The sequence below is a fragment of the Rhynchophorus ferrugineus genome, unplaced genomic scaffold (assembly GCF_030347505.1).
Source record: "Rhynchophorus ferrugineus isolate W39M unplaced genomic scaffold, kcgeb_rfMv2 rfM9, whole genome shotgun sequence".
In the NCBI taxonomy this organism is placed as follows: Eukaryota; Metazoa; Arthropoda; class Insecta; order Coleoptera; family Curculionidae; genus Rhynchophorus; species Rhynchophorus ferrugineus.
In genome coordinates, this window is record NW_027472588.1 from 12,973,219 (window position 1) to 12,999,925 (window position 26,707).

The 26,707-nt window shown below is 32.3% G+C and overlaps 1 protein-coding gene across 47 annotated transcripts in view; it reads left to right on the top strand.

The window, feature by feature from the left end:
- The window catches only part of LOC143202289 (basement membrane-specific heparan sulfate proteoglycan core protein), a 698,200-nt gene that overhangs the window by 252,848 nt on the left and 418,645 nt on the right, over positions 1-26,707 (top strand). The window lies entirely within an intron of this gene.

A 26,707-nucleotide genomic window follows, 5' to 3' on the forward strand; every position in this document is an offset into this window, starting at 1 on the left:
TCCAGCAACATACATCGGAAGCCCTCGGCATATGCACGAATATGCTCAAGATGCCATGTCATATGTTCGTCATTATGGTACATCAGATTTGTTCATCACATTTACATGCAATCCTCAATGGATAGAAATTAAGCAGGAGTTATTCCCTGGGAAATCACCCATTGATCGTCATGATATTACAGCCAGAGTCTTTAGACAAAAGTTGAAATCTTTAATCGTAAAACATAATGTGTTTGGTGAGACACGCTGCTGGATGTATTCTGTGGAGTGGCAGAAACGAGGATTGCCACATGCACACATTTTGATTTGGTTGGTTGAAAAGACAAAGCCAAATGAAGTTGATGCAGTGATATCAGCTGAAATCCCTAATGTACAAGTAGATCCTGGATTGCATGAGGTAGTTATCAAAAACATGATACATGGTCCCTGTGGAACTCTTAATCAAAATTCACCGTGTATGATGGATGGTAAATGTTCAAAACGATATCCACGGACATTAATATCGGAAACAATTACTGGTAATGACGGTTATCCATTGTATCGTCGCAGATCGACAGCAGACAATGGAAAATCAACAATTGTCAAATTAAATCAACAAGATATTGAAATAGATAATCGTTGGATTGTTCCATATTCACCCATTTTAACAAAGACATTCAAAGCATACATCAACGTTGAATTTTGCTATTCAGTGAAATCGATTAAATACATTTGCAAATATGTAACCAAAGGGAGTGATATGGCTGTGATTGGAATTGGTGCAGACAATTCTAATGATGAAGTTACCCAATACCAAATGGGCCGCTATGTCAGTAGTAATGAAGCAGTTTGGCGAATATTTTCTTTTCCTATTCATGAGAGACACCCTTCTGTTGTTCACTTAGCTGTGCATATAGAAAATGGACAAAGAGTGTATTTTACAGCACAGAACGCAGTACAAAGAGCTACTCAGCCACCATCTACTACATTAACCAGTTTTTTTGAGACATGCCAAAACGATGATTTCGCACAAACATTGCTATATTCTGAAATGCCAAAATATTATACCTGGAATCAATCCTCAAGGAGATTTATACGACGGAAACAAGGAAAACCAGTTCCAGGATATACAGATGTATATACCACCGATGCGATTGGCCGGATTTATTCAGTACATCCAAGCAATGATGAATGTTTTTATTTACGACTGCTATTAGTCAATGTACGTGGCCCAACATCATTCCAACAGTTACGAACTGTTGATGGTGAATTGTGTGGATCCTACAGAGAAGCCTGTCAACGTTTGCAATTGCTTGAAAATGACGCTCATTGGGATCAAACTCTCAATGATGCTGTAATATCATCACACGCTCATCAAATACGAACATTGTTTTCTATAATCATATCTACATGATTCCCATCAAACCCAATTGATTTGTGGATGAATTACAAAGATTATATGTGTGATGATATTTTGTATCAAATACGGAATAAAATGGGAAATCCAAATATACAAATCAGTGAAGAAATTTACAATGAAGCATTGATTTCAATTGAGGACATGTGCTTGATAATGTCAAACAAACTATTAATTCAATTAGGCCTGACCGCGCCCAATCGTCCAATGCATGACGCTTTTAACCAAGAGTTGCATCGAGAAAGACTGTATGATCTCAACGCTTTGAAAGAATTAATTCAAACAAATCTTCCACTGTTAAATGAACAACAGAAGTATGTATTTGAAACTCTTATGAAAGTAACAAATGATGAAACTGGAGGGATTTACTTCTTAGATGCACCTGGTGGTACAGGAAAAACTTTTTTGATTTCATTAATATTAGCAACAATTCGCTCACAAAATAAAATTGCACTTGCACTCGCTTCGTCGGGAATCGCAGCAACTTTGCTTGAAGGTGGTCGAACAGCCCATTCAGCACTAAAATTGCCATTAAATATGCAAAGCAATGAAACTCCAACCTACAACGTTTCGAAGAACTCTGCAATGGCAAAGGTTTTGCAGCAATGTAAATTGATTGTTTGGGATGAATGCACGATGGCACATAAAAAATCTTTGTAGGCTTTAGACAGAACCTTAAAAGACGTCTACGTAGCAATAATAACCGATTTGGTGGTGCAATGATTTTATTAGCAGGAGATTTTCGTCAAACATTGCCAGTGATTCCACGATCAACGCCAGCTGATGAACTCAATGCATGTCTAAAGTCCTCCAATTTGTGGAAACATGTCAAAGTACTTCATTTAAGCAAGAATATGCGTGTCGAGTTGCAAAATGACCAATCTGGAAACATATTCTCTAAACAACTCATTGACATTGGTAATGGCAAATTTCCTATAGACATGTTGACTGGCTGCAACTAACTTTCCTCAAAGTTTTTGTCAGTTAACTCGGTCAAAAGATGAACTTATTCAGAAGGTGTTTCCAGATGTTTCTCAAAATTACAGAAACCATGATTGGTTGAGCGAACGAGCTATACTGGCTGCAAAAAGCATAGATGTAAATGAATTAAATTTCAAAATTCAAGAACAAATTACAGGCGAATTGAGGATATATAAATCAGTTGATTCGGCTACTAATCAAGATGATGTAGTCAACTATCCACCGGAATTTTTAAACTCGCTGGTTTTGCCAGGATTGCCACCTCACAATCTTCAATTAAAGGTTGGATCGGTGGTTATAATGTTGCGAAATATCAACCAACCGCGTCTTTGCAACGGTACACGGTTAGCGATAAAAAAATTACTAAACAATGTGATAGAAGCAACTATACTCAAAGGAAAGTATAAAGGAGAAGATGTTCTCATACCGCGCATCCCAATGATTCCGACTGATGTGCCATTTGAGTTTAAACGACTACAGTTTCCAGTGCGGCTTGCTTTTGCTATGACTATAAACAAGTCCCAGGGGCAATCATTAAGTGTTTGTGGTATTAATCTAGAAAACCCATGTTTCTCACATGGTCAATTGTATGTTGCCTGTTCCCGTGTTGGAAAACCATCAGATTTGTTTATCTATGCGCCAGGTAATCAAACAAAAAACATCGTATACCACAAAGCACTACAATGATAATAATAATAATAATTATGATTCACATGATTAACAATAAAGCGATTACTTACTTTTCAATCCTTATATATGTTTTATTTAATTATTTTTTATTCACAACGCCCTATCACCAGGGTGATGGTTCTGTTCAGGAGAATTTTTTAAAATACGTAGGCACAAAAACTGCCACATTACAAATCTTTTTGACAGGACGAAGTCTGTCGGGTCAGCTAGTAATGAATAAAATTATCTGAGTACACCAGTTATTAAGTGAGTAATCAGTAACTTACTTACAACTAACTACGTAACTATGTATAAACCAATTTCTAAATCTAAAAATAAGTTTAGTAGTAATAATAGACTATCGTACTACTCCAAGCATAATTAGCGATGTCATATAAAGTAAAAATGTGTTTTATTATACAGTACATTATAAATATTGTGTTTTTCCTTTTACGTTATAGTTATTTATTTATTTTCTATACCACTCTTCTATAATTTAGCAAACCAGTACTTTATTACTATAGATATATAAGTGCTTTGTAAACTTTTTTTAGACTTTTGGTTCTTTGAGATGAGATCAATATATAAATTTTCATTATTTGATAATAAGTGTTTATATCAATGTACTATTTATTTTCCCATTATCGAATTCTTCTTGTTATTTGAGAGTTACTATTACTAGTTATTCCTGGAAGCTTTGTACCTTCAAACAGTCAATAAAAATCCTATAATATTTTTATGTTTTTTGCTAAATTTGATTTAAAAAGTAAATTAAAAATGTATTGACTAATAATTTATTGGGATAAGCTATATAAAGAAACTAAATATCAACAAAAGTATATAAATCAAGTATTTTAATGGCGTATTAGAAAGAAATTAGCTTTACTGAAGCCGCGTATTTTGCTGCATTGGTTGTATTCGAGTTAGTTCGCTTCAGTGAAGCACTTGTGATATATGACATTTTTCGTTTTGTTATCTGACACAAACATATACATTCACAAAAAGCAAACATGAAATGGATACATTTTCTAGATTCATACCATAAACACTAAAGGTCTTGTTATGTGTCAATCGTCATGACGAATGGTAAACGAATCGGAAATTGAATTCATTTACAATCAAATCAAACATCCCCGCCTTTCAGCTTTCTTTTGAGTATCGTCGCGTGGGTCACTTTGAAAATTATATCATCAATCAACCAAATCAAAACAAATACAACAAAATAAGAACTATATTAATTAATTTATAACCTACACTATTAAAATTATTGCTATCAAAATATATTGAGAGGTAGCGGCACTGAAAAATGTTCCGAGAGTTTCTCATACATAATATGTGGTCGTACACATATTCTGCTACAAATGACTAATTGACTGAATGATCTAGAATGATTGAGACCGATTCATTTGACTGTTGTTTTCATGTTTTCTCTATAATTTTGTAATATAATTTTTTTTTGTTCCAGGTAACCTCTATTGGTGTTAACCTGGCTTTAAATCATTCGTAGTGGCAGAAATGTACAGTAAGTACAGTTGCCAATAAATTGGCTATTTTGGGTTATCTATTAATTGAATTTCTATTCCTAATGTGTACTTTGACTCTGATTTGTAGCAGAAATCAGTTGTTACAAATATGACTGACAAATATGATTACAAAATGACATATCTTAATAGTTATTCTGCTTTTTGGGAAGCAGACGAATTCAATAAATGAAATATCATCAAAATCGGTCCGGCCTTTCTTAAGTTATAAATGGTGTTACTAACCCGACCTTGTTTTATGTATTTATATATTAATATTAATTAAAAATTAAAATTGAATAATTAATTATTATATTATTATTAATTAAATTATTAATTAATAATTAAATATATAGTTGAGCTTTGTCGTTCTGAATAATAACATTGTTGTGTCTGTAGTTTTATTTCTGTGACTATCCACACAGTGTCAAGCTCAAACGCATCAATTTTAGTCGATACTGATTTCCATTGGTGGTTCCATCAGTTTTGGGGACCCAGAACTCTTTTTGCCTTTGGTGTCGAAATCGCCACTTTTAAAATGTCTAAATCACTATTAACATGTTGAAATCGATGGAGCATGATTGCCATCAGCTTCCCACAGCATTAGATTCCTTCAGTTGCATTTTCAATACAATTGAAATCTAAAATTAAAACATGCCGCAAATACTATTTGGTCGGGACAAATTCTGATAAATCCAATGCACTGAAAAAATGTTTTATTTCCACTTCAACAGTTTCTTTTATTACTTATATCTTTCATTAGATATGCTTAGTACAATTTTAATTTCCAAATAAATTTATTACTACTGTTCTGTTGTATTTGCTTTAATATACAAACAAAGCGAGTACGTGAATAATACATCAGTATGTATTTCCCAAATTAAAATAAAACTAAACTACTTAAGTTAAAATTTAGAATACGCTTATACACTATACAAGTTCGTGTGGTTTGATTCGCTTCAATCTTCTGGTTTCCTGCCTCGCTTCAATCTTCTGGTTTCCTGCCTCTTCTCCAATAGTCATGTTTTAAGACGAAATGCTGATCACTTCGTATATCCATTTAATTTCGAGGTCATTGTGCAGCTCTTTATTAGTTACGTAGCGATAAGCATTGGTAATTGTGTAAATGTGTTGCATTACTGTTTGGTTTGATCTTTAGTGCAACTCCATATTTGCACCCCATAGGTAGGTCCAAATTGACTTTATGTTTGACTGATAAAACAGTGATTAGGTCAAGTTGAGCGCATCTTCCTACCAACCAGTACAGTTGCCTTACTTTGAGTCTAATCTGCTCTACTTTTTGTCTAACATAATGTTTCCAATTCAATCTAACATCGAGATAGATGCCGAAGTATTTAGTTAATACTACTTGAGGAATTCGGCATATATCAAGTGATATAATTAGGTTTTTGTCATTTCGCCGCAACGCAACATTAAAATAGGTAGATTTAGAGGTATTAAGCTGTATTATTGCTGACTGCTGCTCGTACTTTTTTTTTTTCTGCAGTGTTAGGCAGAGATATATATTTTAACGTCATTACTGTATGATCGGTAAATATTCCAAGTACTGTTTCTTTTGTTGTTGGAATGTCAGCAGTGTAGAGCAGATATACGAGTGATCCCAAGACACTATCCTGGCTTGGTGCTTCAACAATGACATGTACTGAAAAGTGAATCCCCTCAGGGAGGCTTTAACTTAAAGTTGATTACTAATTTACCCGATATGGTTAATACACAGTAAGATCATCTGTTGTAAATCATTTAAAATTATTTTATAGGGCTGATATTTCAAATATTGCTCAACAATGAGAACTGATATACTCCATTTGTCGACTAAACATTATATTGCCAGTCATAAACCTATTTTTGGAGGCCTTGGCAATACTTGAAATACCCTACACTACAGTCGAAAAAATGAAATATAAAAAGAGAACGAAAATATAAACATTAATTATATCAACGACAGAACTTCCTGTTATTTGATCTAAAGTTAAATCGTAAAACTTTTCCCAGGTCCGCGGATCGCATACAAACTCCCTCCCCCTCGCGCGTCCACCGTCCCACCTCGCCCCTCTTCTCCACGCAGACACACCGCGAGTTTATCAAACAAACAAGACGAACGCCGAACCTATACGGGAAATCTAAAAAGGCGAAACCGAGAGCCCGTTTACCGGCGACATAAAGACAAACACATATTAACGATATTAAACGGTTGTCCTATCGTGCCGATGGCAAACGACGCCGAAATAAAGCCTCCCCAGAGGTCGCCGTGGAAAATAAGCTTGACAGCTCTCCCCTGAGTGGGCCGGTATTGGCTTAACGTTAATCCATCATAACCGGGAGGCATACCGGGCCGGGCGTTTATATGTCGTACGCGACATCGCTTTCGTCTCTCGTCCTAAGACTTTGGTCTTTTATATTTCGAGAGAAGGGAGTGAAACGGTCATCGGGTCTTTATTTTTTACTTGGAATAGTGTGATCTAACTGAGGTTTCCTGAGGTAAAATTTGTTTGAATTGCCTGCCTCCACTTGTCCACATATTAGGTGCTTGCTTATTGTCTGAATATTTCGTTACTTTAAAAAGGCAAATATTCCTTAAATTTCGTAAAATTTATTCAGAAAATTTTGTAGGCATTTGCTTTACACTACTCCTTACTGATGCACCAAATACACCTCAAGACTTGGGGGCACTTGATTGCAGGAAGAGCCTGTCTCTCCTTGACTAACCCATGACTTGTCTTGCTGGGTATTGTTGTAATAGATACACTTTCATCGCCAGTCACAACATATCATCTTTTTTGCTTGGTGAGCATTGAAACCGACTTGTTGAAGGTGTCGAAATGGAATTTTCAGTCAATTCGTGTGGTAGTGTTTTGCCTTCTTTCAGACATCTATACACTTCTAGAAACACTTCTATTGGTGATCCACTTCTAAATTGTCTGAAAGTTGTTTGAGATTTTGTTATGGGTTGTTGTTCAACAAGTCTTGCAATTCATAGTCTTCGGACTCTTTCGCTCCTCCAGCCCGTTTTTATCACTTACCTCAAAATCGTCATTTTGAAATAGTTGTAATAGTATGCAAGCACCTACTAGTACTTTCTTCTTAATGTATACGCTTTTAATACACCTTTTGTATATTTTATAAAATATTTAAACTTCCTTTTCATTTAAGTAAGTGTATATATGATTCAAAGATCCAATGGATTCCAACACATTCCAAATTCCCAAGAGATCTGTGAATCCTTTCCCAGAAAGATTATGTTTTCGCCGCATATTTTCGATTCTCTTTCATACTTATTTGTTCTTTTTTTGTCTATAAATAAATGTTATTCGAGCTATACTAAATACTATTACAAATGCAAATGTTTTTATGACTACATATTAATTACAACTTATTAACTGGGGTTTTTATGTTTTCGTGTTGTAAGGCTGATCCGTTTTTAATTAGTAATAATAATTAATTTTGGTTCGTAATCACTTTTACAAGAATTGCAAATTACAAAGTTTTTAATACATAAAGAAAATGCCACACAACAAAAGAAATATATCTTTATATCAAATATCGTTAAGTCACACATTCAATACATGTGAGGTCCAGACATTGAGGTTCGAGTATTGCTTCAACACACTGTTTTGTTGGTATAACGTAATTGTGTTCAACAAATCTAAACAAATAAATATTGGTTTATTAATTTCCATATCCGAATAACAAAGAGCTTTATAGCTTGAAAGCTCCATTCTTGAATTCTAAATTGTTAGATTAAGTAAGGAAAAAATCTTTGGAAGTTTTTGTGATGGTCGAATGAATAGAGTTTATTTAAACATTTCTTTGAATATCACTATTTCTGAAGTACCACTGGCATTTAACTCCTCAATTCCTTAATATTTCGTCCTGAATCGAGGAAGGTGCTTAAGGATTATACAGCTTGTTGTATGCGGATAGAGAAACATTTCTCACAATTACATTCTAATTTTAATATCCGGCTTCTCTTTCTTCTTTGTTACATGAGTCTTTCAGCTCAACTTCGCAACCAGTGTCATCAATAAATATTTTGCTGTGTTATCATATATCAGTGGGATATTATTGATTCTGCTAGGGATGTGTTGATTTCTCATGATATATGTAAAATTGATGTGGGCAGATACAGTATCATTGGAAACTACTGATGTGGTGCAAGTTTTTGTGTTTTCTGTGGCGGTTATGGACTGTCTAGATTATGAGTTTAAATCAATTTATTCTGTTAGTTCATTCAATTGTCGATGAAACATTCTTGAGTCATCGTCACCCAATTTTCCAGAATGTGTTTCTTTATTCACCCTGTTGGGGAAGATCTGAATGTACTGGGTTAGTATCTATTTTTCTAAAATTGTGAAGGATTATTAGGAAAGATGTAGGAGCCATCTTCCAAGTTTTTAAATATTTTTTTATTTGGTGGAGATGTTTTAATGTAGGTCTGGGTTGGTTACTCCTAAATGAACTGCAATGTCCTGTTGCGGTTGTCTTCATTCAGCGGAGAGTCTTCAAATTTTTGAAGACGTCCAAAGCGTGGCTCCTTACTGAGATAGGAATCACCACTTCTGAAATGTTTCTATTTTGGAAGTAAGTTTTAGTACGACCAAATGTTATTTATGGATAATTGGTTTGACTGACCACTAAAACAAAACGAGAAAAACTGGGCAATGTTTAAAAAAATACTGTTTTTACTTTTTGAGTGTGTATAGACACTATTTTTTAATGAATATATCTGGATTTCGGCCGAATTAACTCGATTATATAACAAAAATAGCTCCGGATTTAAGTTCCACCCCTAAATCTTTCCGTATACGAGCGAAGATTAATTTTCTTTTGAAGTACGAACAAGTTCAATAAAGACTTAGAGATCTGAGCCGAGATCAAAATCTTGCCCGTATCCACGCTAAAGAGCTCTATACGCGAGCGATATTTCTACGAGCCATTTATCTTGCGAACATACTTCTCCGGCCATTTCGAGCCTAATAAAAATGTAAAGCACACTTTCTACATAATTTGTTTAGGTATTAAGTCTTTTTCTCGCGACCGAACCCGACCCTGCCCCGAGAAACTTGCGAGCGACTCCGAAATTTAGATAAATTCGCGGCGGAGGCTTTAGAATGGACCTCATGGCGCATTTTTAAAAGGGGCGACCGAGCGTCGGCGGGGCGACACAAAAAGCGACGGTATCGTCTTTTTTGTTCGGGAAATAATCCTGACTCTTCCAGTTGACGTCGCGTTACGCTCCAATCACGAACTATAAATGGCCTGCGATTTTTTTTTATTATGTCGAGTTTCGAAATGATGAAATCGAATAGTTATCGTGTGCTGTCGTATAAAGAAGGTTGATATCTTTGAGCTTGGGTTTCGTTTTATAGTTTCAACTCAGGATCATCAGGTATACCGTATTGGAATGTTGATATTTACGATGATGTTTTAGAGAATGTCATTACAGTTTGTTGTTAGTTTTTTTTAGTTAGACGTAATGGCATCCGTTTACGGATCGAATCTGTAATCCAGCAATATTATTTGCACGAGTTAATTTGCATGAACCTTTTTGTCCCAAGAAAGCGGAGCTATAACTGCACTGGTGTTGATCTAGGTGTCATTAGAACGGGAGAAACATTTTTGGCAAGCGTAGTTATTATTACTCTATATTGTATCATTTAAAAAGAATATATAGTCTATACAAAAGAGTAGTGACACGGGAGACTTGTCAATGTTCAAGCCATTGTTCAAGCAATCGCAATGTTGCCGCAGCCAGTTTTAGAACATTTTGGCTCTGACATATAACAACATTTTAATATAAATAAAATAATGAAACAAAAATATATATATATATATATATATATATATATATATATATATGTATATATATATATATATATATATGTTTATATATATATATATATATATATATATATATATATATATATATATATATATATATATATTGAACTTTTCTCCACAGTAGTATAGGTGTTTTTATGTAGTGGTATCCCCCGAGGGCCTATCCACCTAATTATCAATTATATATCTGAGTAGTGTATTTTACCTTCATTAGATAGCATATTTATGTTTTACGCTTAGTGCTTGTTTCTTTCCATGCAATGTATTCATGCAATTTGGATGTGATTATTGGTTATATAAAAAATATGTAACACATAAAACTTAAATTCATAAGACATATAAAAATACAGAAAGTACGTTTTCTAGGAAAATTGATTTTTGATGATTGATGATTTTTATATGAGATATTTTGGCAGTACAACTTATATGTCTTATTCCAATTCAACTTATTTGTCTTGTCTCACGCTTTTGGTTCTTCATAGGTTGTTAACCAAATCAAAATTAAACTTAATCAGTTCACCACAATCCTATTCACCTCATTTACTACCTACTTTAGAACCTAAAATACCTGTTTGAATGCAGTCGGTAAATATTCTTTTAACGTGACTTCTCTTTGTATTTTATTGTGTGTGAGTAATACTGTGACACATCCTGCATGAAAGCTTTTTTTAATATTCAAATTAGTTCGTAAAATATTCGGCATGCGGTCAGTCGACAGACCAACCCTCTTAGCAAGCCTGCTTCTTTCACATTTTTATTGGTTATCACGATTTTGTGGTTTTTTCTTTCGATAATCTATTAAATGTCAGCCTTATTTGGATGACCTGGACAATTTGCATCATCCAAAGACTTTGTACAATAATATTCTGCAATATTTTATAGTGTTTTCTCCAAAGACTAATATTCTATATCCGCTCGATTGATTTTTATTATTTAATTATTACATTGTTACTAGTTGTTTCCGACTAACCTAAAATTTGTTTTTATGATAACTTAAATCTAGGTATATAACTAGAAGGGCCCATCAGCCGTATCTCAGTTTGTGGTGAAATAATACTTATTCATGTCACTGTTGTATTTTTTATTATATGCACCTCACTACACAACACTACACAAGATTGGATAGTTTAATTTTTTTGAGCCTGTGTCCTGTTCTGGTTACCACCAAAAACTGCAATACTTCAATATTATCATGAGCAAGGAGTCTTTCCTCATGCCCCTTTGCAATTCCTTTGATTCCTTCACTGATTGTGGGTATCTGAAGGTATCGATGTAGGTAATCAGTCCCATAATTAAACTCCGTATGTCCATGTAGGTTTTAATATTAGATTGTATCATAGAAATTTATTATGTACTCATAATTGTGATTTTCTTCCAATTAGCCAGTACATTTTCCTATATTTCAATTCCAGTTCTTTTCTTTTCTCCTTTATATGTTCTTTCCAGTGAAGTTTTGCATCAGGATTCATTACGAGATATTTAGCGTTGTTGCTATATGGAATGATAGTATTATTTAATGTTATTGGTGCTTGTACGGTCTGTTTATAGGTCAACTGCAGATGCACAGATTTACTTTCATTAATTTTTATTTTCCAAGCTTGCGTCCAATTATTTATATTGTCACTAGCCTGTTGCAAGCAAATGTATCACCAAAATGTAGCCATCGTAATATTCTCCATTTGTGGTATATCACAAGTGTAGAGTAGATAAAGCATTGTTCCCAGTACACTTCCTTGTGGTACACCTGCTTTAGCTTCTTTTAATGTAGAGTACGCTTCTCCTTGTTTGACTGTAAATATTCCGGTTGTAATGTACGATTTTAATAGTTCGGTGTGTTGTTTTGGTAACATTTCTGTAGTTTATTAACAAGATCTCATCAAACCTTATCGAAGGCTTTTGCTACATCTAATATAATAGCTGAACATACTCTTTTACTTTCGTAGGCTCTTTCATGGCGTTATTCTGTGAACCTGGTCAATTGTTGAATGTTTGTTAATAAACCGAAACTGGTGTGTTGGTGTCAGATTTTTTCTCTCTATAATATCACGAAACTGATTGTTTTTATATAGTCTCCGTTAAGGAGCTACAGTGATTTCTATTATTATATTATTTACTTGATACAATAAGCGCTACATATTGTTATGCTTGAATTATATTCGAGAACAGAAACGCTAGAAACGTTAGCTGTCACATGGTTGACTGAGGGATGCACAGTGCATATGAGTTTTAGTCTTGGTCTGGATTATGACTTTTATTATTAGCCGACAAAATGTGGAACATTCTGATGATTTTTGAATCTGATTGAATTGGATAAGCAGCTGTAACAATTACTGAAATATATCATATTAGATATTATTTGAATTCAGTTTTTTAAGCTATCAGTTGAACGGTCTCTATAGCTTTTGCATACGATGGATTCAAAAGAATGGAAAATCGGTATCACACATTGACTGGATATGCTATTTTAAAATATTCAAAAAAAAAGAAGAGTTTTCGTGGGAGTATTGTGACTGGCGATAAAAAGCGAATCTACTTCGATTTTATCAATCCCAAAAAGTTATGCGTTAGTGCAGGACAGCAATCGACACTTATATTTGCGAAACAGAATATTCATGTATTACAAATTACGATAACTGAAAGTTCAGCGTACTCACCAGACATTGCACCTTCTGATCACAACTTGCTCCGAGCTAGGCAACTTTTCTCTGGCAATTTTTCTCAATAAATACCAATCTAAAATACAGATCACAATACATTTAAATCTATAAACTATAATAAAATAAAAATTAGAAGTATATAACTAATTACGTCTTAATAGTGCATTATATCTGTTGCCATTTGTTATTAAATTATGTAATTTTTTAATGGACGATATTTTTATAAATACTGGTGGAGGAACTTTTATTTACTTGCAATAAAAGTCACATTTCAACAGGTTTCCTCATTTAGTCTTTTTGAACTTTTTTAAGACACAGTCCTATTTTTTAAAAACGTAATGGCGTTTAATTGTTATTGCTTAATTATTTTTAGTTCGAAAAGTGTAGTGGTTATCGTCATCTTGGTTATTATAGTTAACAAATGATAGATAAACATAAAAGTAAATCTGAGTCAGAATAGGTCTATATTATCATCTTTATTATATAAGTTAAGTTAATAATTAGAGTGAGATAATCCTTCATAAAGCTGGAAATATTTATGGGTGTGTTAAACATCAACTAGTAACAATTTTATTTATAATACATTAGTGTTTGCTTGTTACTAATTAATATTTTTTGAAAATAACCTATTCCTTAACAATCTCTAACAGACATTCAGTCTTACCGGCTCGGTTCCTAGCTGGTTTGTGCGTTCTTTGCTAGAATTTACACCCTTTTCTATAATTAAATTGATGGCTAAAAACAAACAAGTGAATTTTCTTTATTATACCAATGTTATTTATACAGTTTTTATATTCTATATTAAAACATTTATTAATTTCGTTCATAGATACAGCACTATCATTAAAAATTAACTACCTGTCTACAATTATATAAATGTATGGCTGCATCAGCTTTAGCGCAAGAGCTCGGTGAATTATAAATAAGCAGCCTGCATATCGTTTATGACACTATTGGGAGGTAAGCGAAGAGAAATCACACTTTTCAGACCTTTGGTTTGCATTTTTTAACGGTGTCGTTCGACGCTTTGCTGTGAATGCAACTGCATAACAATGGAATTGCTATTTTAAAACTGCATTTTATTTAAATGTAATTTAAATTAATACCGTAAACATGAAAGCAACCTATATTTATTGGTTTTGTCAACAAAGAAAGGTTTATGTAAAGTAAGTCCAGCAAGTAAACCATACTGCAAATACAATTAAACTGAACTTTTTTTCAGCCTATAACATTTCTGGTCAATTCTGATACTTTATCCTTTTTCTGCTTATTTTGAGTTAGATAACGTTTTAATCTTAGAGTATTTGATTAATTATTTACAATGTTTATGATTATATGGTGAATTTTGGAAATAGGGTGGAAAAAAACTAATTTATATTTTACTATTTCGTTATATAAAGATCTCAAATGGTTCCATCACCTACCTTTCATATTGATGTTTCATATTAATTTCGCCAATAAAATAATCAAGCACATCCAGTATATGTAAATCAACAAATCCATTAAAAAGTCCCCGGCCTACCGTAATAAAACACATTTTTTTGGCAAAATTAGTTTTCTTATTCAACATAATTCCCTTCAAGGGTGATACACTGATTATAGCGACCCTCCCACTTTTCCATACTATTTTTGTAGTACGATTTGTCTTTTGCTTCAAAATAGGCCTCAGTTTCGTCGATCACCCCTTCATTCGACAAAAATTTCTTCCTAGCGAGCATTATTGTGAGATCTGTGTTCAGGAAATTGTCGCTGGGGCCAGATCTGGTGAATACGCAGGATGATGAAGCAATTTGAAGCCCAATGCATGGATTTTGCCATTGTTTTCGTTTACTTGGGACATGCTGCATTGTCTTGGTGAAGTAGCACATACTTTTTCTTCAAATGCGGCCGTTTTTTGCCGATTTCGTTCTTCAAACAGTCCAATAAATCTATGTAATAGTCACTGTTGATGGCCCTTTCTCTTTCAAGGAAGTCAATGAAAATTATTCCATGCTCATCCCAAAATAGAGACGCCATGATCTTGCCAGCCGACTGTTGCGATTTCCCACGCTTTGGAGCGGGTTGATCGCGTGTAGTCTACTCGGATCACTGTCGATTGGACTTCGGAGTAAAATTATTAAACCATGTTTCATGTATTGTCACATATCGAAGCAAAAATTCGGGTTTATTACGCTTGATCATCTTCAAACCCTGCTCCCAATCATCAACTCGTCGTTGTATTTGGTCAAAAGTGAGCTCGCGAGGCACCCACTTTGCGCAGAGCTTTCTCATACCCAAATATTCATGAATGATATGATGTACATATTCATTTGATATCTTTAGAGTGTCTTTTATTTCATTCAGTTTCAAGTTACGGCCATTTAAAATTATTTGTGTGTGTTAATGTTTTCGCCGGTAACAACCTCTTTTGGTCGTCCACTGCGTTCAGCGTCTTCGGTGCTCATTTCACCACGTCTAAACCTAGCATACCAATCCTTGATGGTTGAGTTTCCTGCAGCTCCTGCAGTGTCCGAAAACTCGGCATCAAGCCAAGTTTTTGCTTCAACTGTATTTTTACCTTCAAAAAGCAATATTTTATCAATACGCGAAATTCCTTTTCACCAATTTTTTTCACAATAACAAAAGTTGCTTCACTCAAAATGCTATAATTCACAAACCAATGATCTGACAGCTCTCAAATTTATACACCCATTTTTGATTTTGGCACTGTCGGTATATAATAAGCTTTTAGTTTACCTACAAATCTTTATACCAGTGGGGACTTAAGGTGTTCAACTTTGGGGTTGTAAAAACAATAGAAATATTTTAGGAAGATTAAAAAATAAGGCAATGCATGGTATTATTGATACTCCATGATATATTCGTAATGACAATCTGAAGTAGAATCTGTCGATAACTTTATCAAGCACTACACCCAAAGACATGAACTCTGAGACAGTAGCTCCATCATCATATCAATGTTGAGGTTCTCCAGATCCTTGATAATGATGTCTTAAGAAGATTATAAAGCTGGTGTATAAAACCTTTTGATTTAGTTCAGTGACGCTACTAGTAAAACTCAAGTGCACATTAAAAAGAATGTCATATATGTTAAGTGGCTATTGTAGAATCAGTACTTTGTATCAGTAATTTTAAACCCACACCAAATTAGAATGAAAACAAATAGCTTATTAGCTTCAATTTCCTAGTTTGCTAAAATAAATAATAATGAATAAAAACCTACTTTTCGATTATTGTTGGTACAAACATACTGAAGCTGATTTGTGTAGTAATACAGGTAGTTTACAACAATGACTAACATTGGTTTCTAAATGACCGCATTTAGACTGAAAACAGTAATTGCTGCTTTCGAAATACCATCATAAATTTGTATTAAAAGCGTCTACATCAGGTTTATGACTTCTTAGTCGAGGTCTTAAAATAAGTACAACGAAATAAAACAAGATATATTTATATGAAGAAATTTTTAATGTGGAATATTGTATTTCATTTCCTTTTAGTTATGAATATCTAAAATAATTTCACTAATATAAAGTTGTCATCGTTAATCAACAATGCTGTCTCTCGCCGGAAGCTACACTTAATTTTTTATATTTTTTCTTGGCTGTTATGTGGAAAGCCAACGAGAGTGAATTAAGGTTTTATTAAGCCACAATGAGACAGAAAGTAATTTTAATTTTTAAATTGGTATTTATAGTATTTTTAATATATTCATTGTTTAAGACAAATATTCATTAATGTTATAATATAATTTACGCTACGTTAACAATAATATTAGTTGGGCAAAAAATTAGTTTCTGTTTTGTATGAAACGGTTATGTAACCCATTATACATTTTGAAATATTTCGTTTTTTACATTTCCTTCAAGCAAGTTACATATTATTAATCTTCAAAACTAATTTATTTCGAACACAAAATAGATAAGATACAAGAAAGATTTAAAGCATCGTTTGCATTAATTGCGAACATTTTAAAGTTGTTCAAAATTGATATTTATTGTTGTTTCGTACGTTTATAATTACAACGTGCAATCAAATATTGGATAGATATTACTAGTAATTTTAAATATATCTGGTATATATATATATATATATATATATATATATATATATATATATATATATATATATATGTCATTCAAAAAACTATTATCATTATAGCAGGATTAATGAGTGTTGATTACATTAAGTATTAAGAAACTACATGCTATCTATTGAATGTACAAGTTTACAATACAATTTTTAAATCATATTTTCTACATATAGATAGATATTATAGCCCTAGTCACATGTTCTATTACATCTTTTATTTCATAAGCAAAATCTTGATATACAATAATCTTATATAACTATTTTATAGTAGTTGTACATTACAGTGTACTACTTGCTGATCCACTAATTGAATATTGGAATCCACTGTATTCCACTGATCTACTTTTCGGTTTGCAATGAGGATAGCATTTTTTATCTCATGAAATAATGTTGATATCCTTCATAAGTATTATATTATATGCTTACACACTAATATAAATACTAGTTAAAATATCAACAGATTCACTTGGTCCAGTATTAGGAACATTTCAACTGATTAAAAATAACTTTAAATATTATAAATTCCATGAAAGCCGGCTTGGTGGCGTAGTGATAAAGGCGATAGGAGGCGATGATGTGAGATAGGGCATGGTCGTAAATATATGTTTGTGATTCTTTAAAATTTGTGATTGTTCTAGGCAAGAGTGTAAAATCCGACAAAGAAAATGATCCCAGTCACGCCAGTAACCAGGCTGGGTAAGACCGGATATATTCTGGATGATTTCTAAAGTTCGTCAGTCGTTAGTCGGTATGCTTAATGCTGAGGACCGTGGTTCGGAGCCCACGTTAAACTGTTAGGTCCAGTCCGGATAAATCTATAGTTGGTAAAAGGAGACTTTAAAATATATATGTAAAAAAAAATTCCAAGAAATATTTTTCAAAATGTTATTTTCATGCATATACTTTAACTTTTCTAATTTTTAGTATCGTACAAGTAAGATGTAATTCACATAGTTCATCAAATAATCCAGGAAGTAACCTTAAACCGACCTGCGATAATGTTATCAACTGTGCCGCAGTTAATACCGCGTATTTTAACCACAAAACTGCATCCTGCACATCCGAATTCGAATATTCGAAGCTATCAGCTGGTGTAAAGTTCGTGTAAACGATTTTTCCTAAAATAGAACTGAAAATTCTGCTCAGAAACACTTTAACAAACTTCCTAATAGGTTGTATTAAGACACTGAACATCTGCCAGAGCTCATACTCATCTCCCTGTTTGATATACAAATTACCGGTTCTGTTGTTCTCCGTAGAAACTGGTGCTAATTAACACTCGAATTAGCATTTGTTATCAGATAAATGTACGTCATAAACTATACGGCGAATGTTCTGTTACACATTGCATATGGAGTTGTGTACAAGGGGTGATCGATATATTATTTTCGCTTCTTTAATATGTATGCCTTCAAATCTATCAAATAAATCGAAATATGGTATTTCCTTTTCGTAATTGTTAGTGAGTATATTTAAATCATATTTAAAGCTTAAAAAAATTGTTTTAATTAATAAAAAATTATATTTTGTAATTGTTTTATATAATATCTTATATTGAGGATTATGCGATTTAAATAATTGCAATTCTGCAATGTTTTTTGTATCAACTCTATATGTTCGTATTAATTCGTGATACTCTTTCACTTGCATTTCTTTCTTGTGTACATAATAATATGATTAATATATTTTTAGTTAATTAGTTTTTTATTTCCTATACTTTTATTATGAAAGTAGTTAGCATAATAATTAATATATTTATATTAGTTAAAATAATTGTGAAATATCTTTTCTTTTATTGCAATATTTTATTGTTTAACAGCGATATTTTAATACCAATATTTGTCGGTGGTTTTGAGAGTAAACTACTGATAATACATTTTTATGAGCTTTTGTGTAAATTTTAGAAAACATCTGAATATTTTTTTTAAATAAATTATAAACAAGATTCTATATAAATTGGTATATTTATTACAGTTGCCTCATATATGTATTTTTTACAAAATTCTACTATTTTATACATATTTTATTACCATTATTTATTATTAATTTTATTGCGATTGCATACTGCAATATTTATTCTGAGGGTTTGACTTATTTATGGTAAATGGTTAAACTAAACCCTAAGTATTTTTTATATCATCTTATATAATATTTTACCTAATATCTTAACAATACAGCAATTCCGAACTGCCATCTCCAGAGTCCGTAGAAGATTTTTGGCAGATATCATCATGGTCAGTTGACTCTCAAAATTGATTCCATACAACAATTCTTTTCCAATATTTTAAACTGTTAGTTCTCTTTTGTAGAAAGTGAAATTGCTCAAGGATCTATCTATTCTCTATAGATAACTAACCCATATCTTCCCATAGTTATACCAAACGCTGGGAGTCAAGTAGGACCAACACATAATCAACTTCAAAAAAAACAACACATATCTAAATATACTGAAATATTTCTTTCATATGTCTTATTGATCTCACTAATAACTTATGCCCAAATTGGGCTATAAATATTTAATTGCCAAGTCTCAGCTGAATCAAAGACCCGCTAAGTTCACCGAGTCTCCTCATCATGTCGAATAATCTTTTATTGGCAGATATTCTCACCTTACCCATCTCTTCGCTATCAATACAATAACTTTTAGATGTTTTTCCGTTGCAAAATTTCTCTTCTGACCTCCGATCCATTTCTACAAACAATCCCTTCTTGTATATAATAATCAGGATTTCGATCCGAATTATTTTATATATTCGAAATCAATGACCTCCGATCAGCTTGATTCAATGACACCGATTGATCACAGAGTGATATTAAAATGTTGGTGTGATTTTTCTTTGTGGTTCCTTAATATTCATCATCCCCTAACTGGCTGGATGAGTCATTTGAAAGACGCTTGAACGGCTCTTGAACGGATGGCCTGGTCAATGGCTAATCTTCATGGGTTCCTCTATCGCCTTGAGTACAATGGAGCGACACTAATACGATCATCTGTTAATCATAAATATGATATGACATGATATATTTCTTTCCATTGAATTGAAATTGAATGACATGATTCAACTGAGATGAGACATGATGGAATATAGAAATTGGTTGTGAGCAATATATATATATATATATATATATATATATATATATATATATATATATATATATATATATATATATATATATATATATATATTCACAAACTAATTTTGATGCACAATAAGTATAATCGGTAAAACTAAACATATCAATAACACGACTTGTTCTATCGTTTAATATTTAAAATGTCAGACCGATCATGAACACAATTATATCGAATACCCCCCGGTGACAAATATTTTAACTAATATTGCGTTACTATATAGATATAATGGTTACATCCCATTACGCTATGATATACCTGATAATAACTGTCACGTACGAGATAACTTATTGACATTGGGATGATTTATTCGAAATTCGCAAATTATATTGATCTAATTGATATGGTGTGTTTTTAGGATGGTCGCGCAATTAGTATAAACTGAAATACGTTTTAATTTTACATAGAAAAGTCGTAATACCGAATGTTAAAATAACGGCGAACTCTATTGTCAACGGATAAGTCATCGAACTTCGAAATTTTCAAATGTTATGAAACTTTATGAATATATAGAGCTTATATTAACTTAGTTTTTGCTGCGGATATTCGCCGTGACATGCTGGTAAAATTAAACGGTGTTGAGGTGTTCAGCTATTATTCGATTTTCCTTTGTTACCGTCTAATTATAAACGATAGAGAAAGAGTACAACGCTCTTAAAGGTATATTTGTTTTAAGACCGTATTAGTGGCATTTTGATTATATAAAATAGCGAATTAAATACATGTTTTATTATGCAAATGTTGAGTTATTATTAATTAACTCTATGACGCACAATGTTCATTTTTTATATAAGGTTGGACTTTAAAGTCCCATATCTCTAATAATATTTATTCAATGAAAAATGCACAACATTTTAGATATAAACGTAACATCGTTTGTTCATTCAGTCAAGGGTTATTGTTCATTGTTGATGAAGATTATTGCAATTTATTTGGAATAAAATAAAAAATACAATGATTATGTCGTGCTTTAGTATTTAAATGAACGTTTAGTAACAAAGTTGTAACAATTTGCTCGATTTGCTTTCCCTACCAATGGTTGAAAAAATCACTGAGGTTTCGAAATATATCAAAGTAGACCAACATATCTTCATCTCATGGCATCACTATGGAACTTACCACCGTTTATGAAGTAGTTTTTAACTACATAAGACTGAATACCAAAAGAAGCCCAAGATTTGGGTTTATATATAAATATATATATATATATTTATATATATATATATATATATATATATATATATATATATATATATATAACAATATTTTGTCGGATTTTACACTCTTGTCTAGAACAATCACAAATTTTAAAGAATCACAAACATATATTTACGACCATGCCCTATCTCACATCATCGCCTCCTATCACCTTTACCACTGCGCCACCAAGCCGGCTTTCATCGAATTTATAATATTTAAAGTTATTTTTAATCAGTTGAAATATTCCTAATACTGGACCAAGTGAATCTGTTGATATTCTAACTAGGATTTATATTAGTGTGTAAGCATATAATATAATACTTATGAGGGATATCAACATTATTTCATGACATAAAAAATACTATCCTCATTGCAAACCGAAAAGTAGATCAGTGGAATACAGTGGATTCCAATTTTCAATTAGTGGATCAGCAAGTAGTACACTGTAATGTACAACTACTATAAAATAGTTATATAAGATTATTGTATATCAAGATTTTGCTTATGAAATAAAAGATGTAATAGAACATGTGACTAGGGCTATAATGTCTATCTATATGTAGAAAATAAGATTTAAAAAAATGTATTGTAAATGATCGGTAGTGTTTTAGGACAAAAATTAATACTTCTACATTCAATAAATAACATGTAGTTTCTTAATACTTAAAGTAATCAACACTCATTAATCCTACATAGTGTTATACATTTTAGTAACCATTACTTTTTCGCACTATTTTAGCAATATATAGATACTACATTTGAAGAATAAAATTAATATATTTATATGTGGATCAATATATGGCTAACACGATTTCCTAACGAAATGAGGTACTCATCAGATAACGTTTACTTGTCATGATTAAAAATCACTTTAATCACGGGTTTATATAAATATATTTAAGGGTTTATTTTAACGGTTATCATTTAAATCACAGTGACTAAGCAGAGATTCTAGTAGTCTCACATCTACCCAGGAGGCAAAAATATTTGTTATGTTTACATACATATGACGTGTACAAAATACTATTTTAATTGAGTAGTCTTATTTTAAAACTTGTTCGAGAGTCTATATATGTCCAATAATCAGATCGGATGGTGTTTTAGTCGACGCACTTAACTGTCACTTCGCATATATGCTGATTAGCGAGTATATTGGGCATTGACACTCTTTCTAAGTATTTCACACGAACACGTTGAATTACACTTGTCATTGGTTCTAGAGGAATATCGCGTTGTATCACTTCATTTAAAATATAGTATGGAGCCTTGAAAATGGCACGCAATAGTTTATTTTGGAACCGTTGTATGATGGATATATTAGACTTGCTAGCTGTTCCCCATAGTTGGATTCCATATGACCAAATATGCTCGAGTATAGATTTATAGAGTAATATCTTGTTATCTAATGATAACTTGGATTTAAGCCCGATAAGCCTATACATTAGGTAGAATTTAAGTACCTTGTAAGTTGTTTCCGTTTCGCGAGTATGTGCTTCTTCCAAGTTAGGCGTCAATCTAGGTGCTTATTAAGATATTTTGCATCCTGAGTCTAGTTTATATTTCTTTGTGCTGGTGAGTGGTGGTCTCCAAAATCTAGCTGTTTTATAATATTGTCTCAGTAACAACGAGTTAACTACTGTTTTCTGTTTTGGTGATTAGCAAGAACTAATATTTATTTCTAAGGTAGCAGCGAATGTTCATCACTTTTTTTAACAATATATGCAACCTGGGAACTTGAAGACACCATGATTACATGTACCACTTAGTTATTTATTGTCAGTTATTATTATCTTATTATATATATTACTTATATTCCATCTGTTTAAGGATCTGCGAAAGTATCCATCGACAATTCTACTTTTTCCATATTCAATACCCTATATAAAGCCCTGTCTTATCTATTGGACATTTCTTTATTATTTCATCAATTAATGTTATAAAACGGGTTGGGCCAAAACTTCCGCTTTGTCTTAGTTCTGCTTGGATTTTGATGGTTTTTGATTTGATTTGAATTTTTGTTAGTGACTAACAGTAACAGTATTGACGTATTATTTTAGTTATTACTATTTAGTAGATTTTAATACACAACTACATAAGATCGTACGGTTTGATATTCTTGAGTCTGCGTTCTAGTTCAGTGTTATCTAGTTGCCATCGGGTTGCAGAGCTACGGTTCTACACCCATGGAGTTTTTCCTCATGTTTTGTTGTGTATCTTTTAACTTCTGCTATGAGAGAGGCAGTTCGAAGGTCTTGGTGTAAGTATTCGTTCCTATAGTATTTGGATGCATCCACAATACTTTTCAGGTCTTATTTGAATGTATTACTGTATGTATTACTTCAGTAACATTTTATGGAGTATGTACATGAGTAATAAAGGAAATGAGCGCGCTAATATCAAACTAATACCATTGCTTTTAATTGTAGGAATACTAATTTTCACAACAATAAAATTGTGCTCATAGATAGACGTATTTGTACAGTTATCACGATTCATTTCATCTGTTCATCGGCCAACGTTCGAGCTGCAACTGCAAAATTATCTAGTCAGATAATTTTGTTGTCCAAAGCCCCGGGTCGATCTAATAAATATTTCATGCCATTTTTACAGAGCGCTAATATTAATTTAGATGAATAAACATATTTCGGAGTGATTAATAATTTAGCGCATTAACATTTTCATAACTGCTTCATTTAAAGGCGAAATTGTATATTAAAACAGTCGATATATAGTGTACATAGCGGGGGAGTTACAGTTCCACGCTAAGTATACAAGAAAAGATTGACACGCGAAGGAATTAGGCGGATGGAATTTAAAGCTGATGCTTACATAATACCGGATCTGTCTGAATTGTTAATATCTGAAACGCTGGTATCGTTTCGTTTTCGATATATATTACAACGTAACGTGTCATAAAGGATAATTATATTAAACATTATTATTGTGATGGGTTGAGATATTTAACGTGAGTTTTATCACATAACAGGTCGATTGAAATGTCCCCTGCCTACCATAGTATAACATAATAATAATAATTTTTTTGGCAAAATTAGTTTTTTTATTCAATATAATTCCCTTCAAGGGTGATACACTGATTATAGCGACCCTTCAACTTTTTGATACCATTTTTGTAGTACGATTTGTCCTTTGCTTCAAAATAGGCCTCAGTTTCGGGGATCACCTCTTCATTCGACGACTACTGGCATTCTTTTGAGATCTGAGAACAGGAAATAGTCGCTGGAGGTCAGATCTGGAGAATACGGTGAATGAGGAAGCAATTCGAACCCCAATTCATTGATTTTTGACACGGTGCATTGTCTTGGTGAAGCAGCATTTGATGGTCTTTCCTTTTCCAAGGTAGTCAATGAAAATTATTCCATGCGCATCTCAAAATACAGACGCCATAAGCGTGCCAGCCGACTCTTGCGTTTTCCCACGCTTTGGAGCGGGTTCATCGTATGTAGTCCACTCAGGTGACTGTCGATTGGATTTCAGAGTGAAATGATGGAGCCATGTTTCATCCATTATCGCATATCGATGCAAAAACTCGGGTTTATTACGCTTGATCATCTTCAAACAGTGCTCGGAATCATTAACTCGTCGCTGTTTTTGGTCAAAAGTGAGCTCGCGTGGCACCAACTTTACACAGAGCTTTCTCATAGTTTGAGGTGTAAGTATAACTTCTGCAACTAGTATAATCATGATATACTATAACTTGGATGATATATTACTGTATGAGTGTTAATGTAATACTATCAAGACCAAATTATCAATAAAATGGTGATGGTGTAATTTGTAACATATTTGTAGCATAGAAAGCATACGTTATTTAGAAAACAATTGCAGATTTAGCCCATGCGTATATACAGCTTCATTTACCTTAGAATATATATAGAAATAAATTTAATATCTGTCGAGTCTTTCTATTTTTATAAAAATACTACATTTAATTAATTATTATTTGTTATCTTATAATAATTAATTATTAATAAATATTAATAATTAATTATATTAATCATTAAATTGCGTATATAAACAATTAACATGAACTCCAACCACCATATTTTTTACATTATTTAGATTAAATTCAGCCAACATAGTTAAAACAAAACAAAAAATTCACCAGCAGTATTATACATGAAAGCAATTATAAAATATGTACTAAAAATCTCCAAATATTTGCTACTATGCATAATATACAAACCACATTAAGTTAACTACTTCTAACTTTTGCTTGACATATTGTACATTTAGTAGCCTAAAACGAATTGATGGTTAATTGCAACAAAATGTGCATAAAAGTAATAATTAGTTTTAGTGTTACTTCTAGTAAAATTGTATATTATTTCTCTTTTAACCCGTTACACTCTTTTTATTTGTATAAGAAGAATAATGTTCTTCATTGCTTCTTGTTATCGTTTTGACATCTGTAGTTATTTTGGCGTGAAATTTTGGCATATCTTGAGTCCTATTTGATATCAGTCAGTGATTTGGCAGAGGTTATTTATAAATACAACTAATTGATGCAAACCAATGCTATTTTAATTTAAGTTCTATAGAAACTATTTAGTGTTGATATTGGTAACTTATTCGACATAGTTATAAACCATCCATAATTTTCTATAAACTAGTAGCCAATATTGTTTCTTTTTCCTTTCTAAAAAACGTTTGCTAGTGATATATCTTCATTATTGTTAACATTACTTTAAACCTTATACATCTTTTGATTTATGAGTTGTATTTTCTGTCGAGGTAAGCCCGAAAGGTTCAGCAACCTTGTGCTTATGCTCTCTATTTATACGCTTATTTGTATAACCTGAACAAGAAAGTCCAGTGCAGAACTTTATCTCAGAAGTTATGTATCTGTTCGCTAAATTAATTGCCCCAAAGAAATTACGGTGTTTGGTTTAAGTGTATGATAATTGTTACTACTTATTATTTATTATAGTGTTACCTTTAGTTAGTTCACGTTATATAAATTCATTAATTTATTGGTCAGTTCGCTATTTTTTTTGTATATATGACTTAATGTTTTCCTCCCAGAGAAAGCAGAATCAATTGGTAATGTTCTTGAAACAGATGTTGTGTTTTGTGTAATTACTAATTATTGTTACAAAAGATTTGCAAGTGGTTATGTTTATTTTAGAAAATGCACAAATATTTTGCATCTTAGCAAAAATAATGAATTTTACAAAAGTTC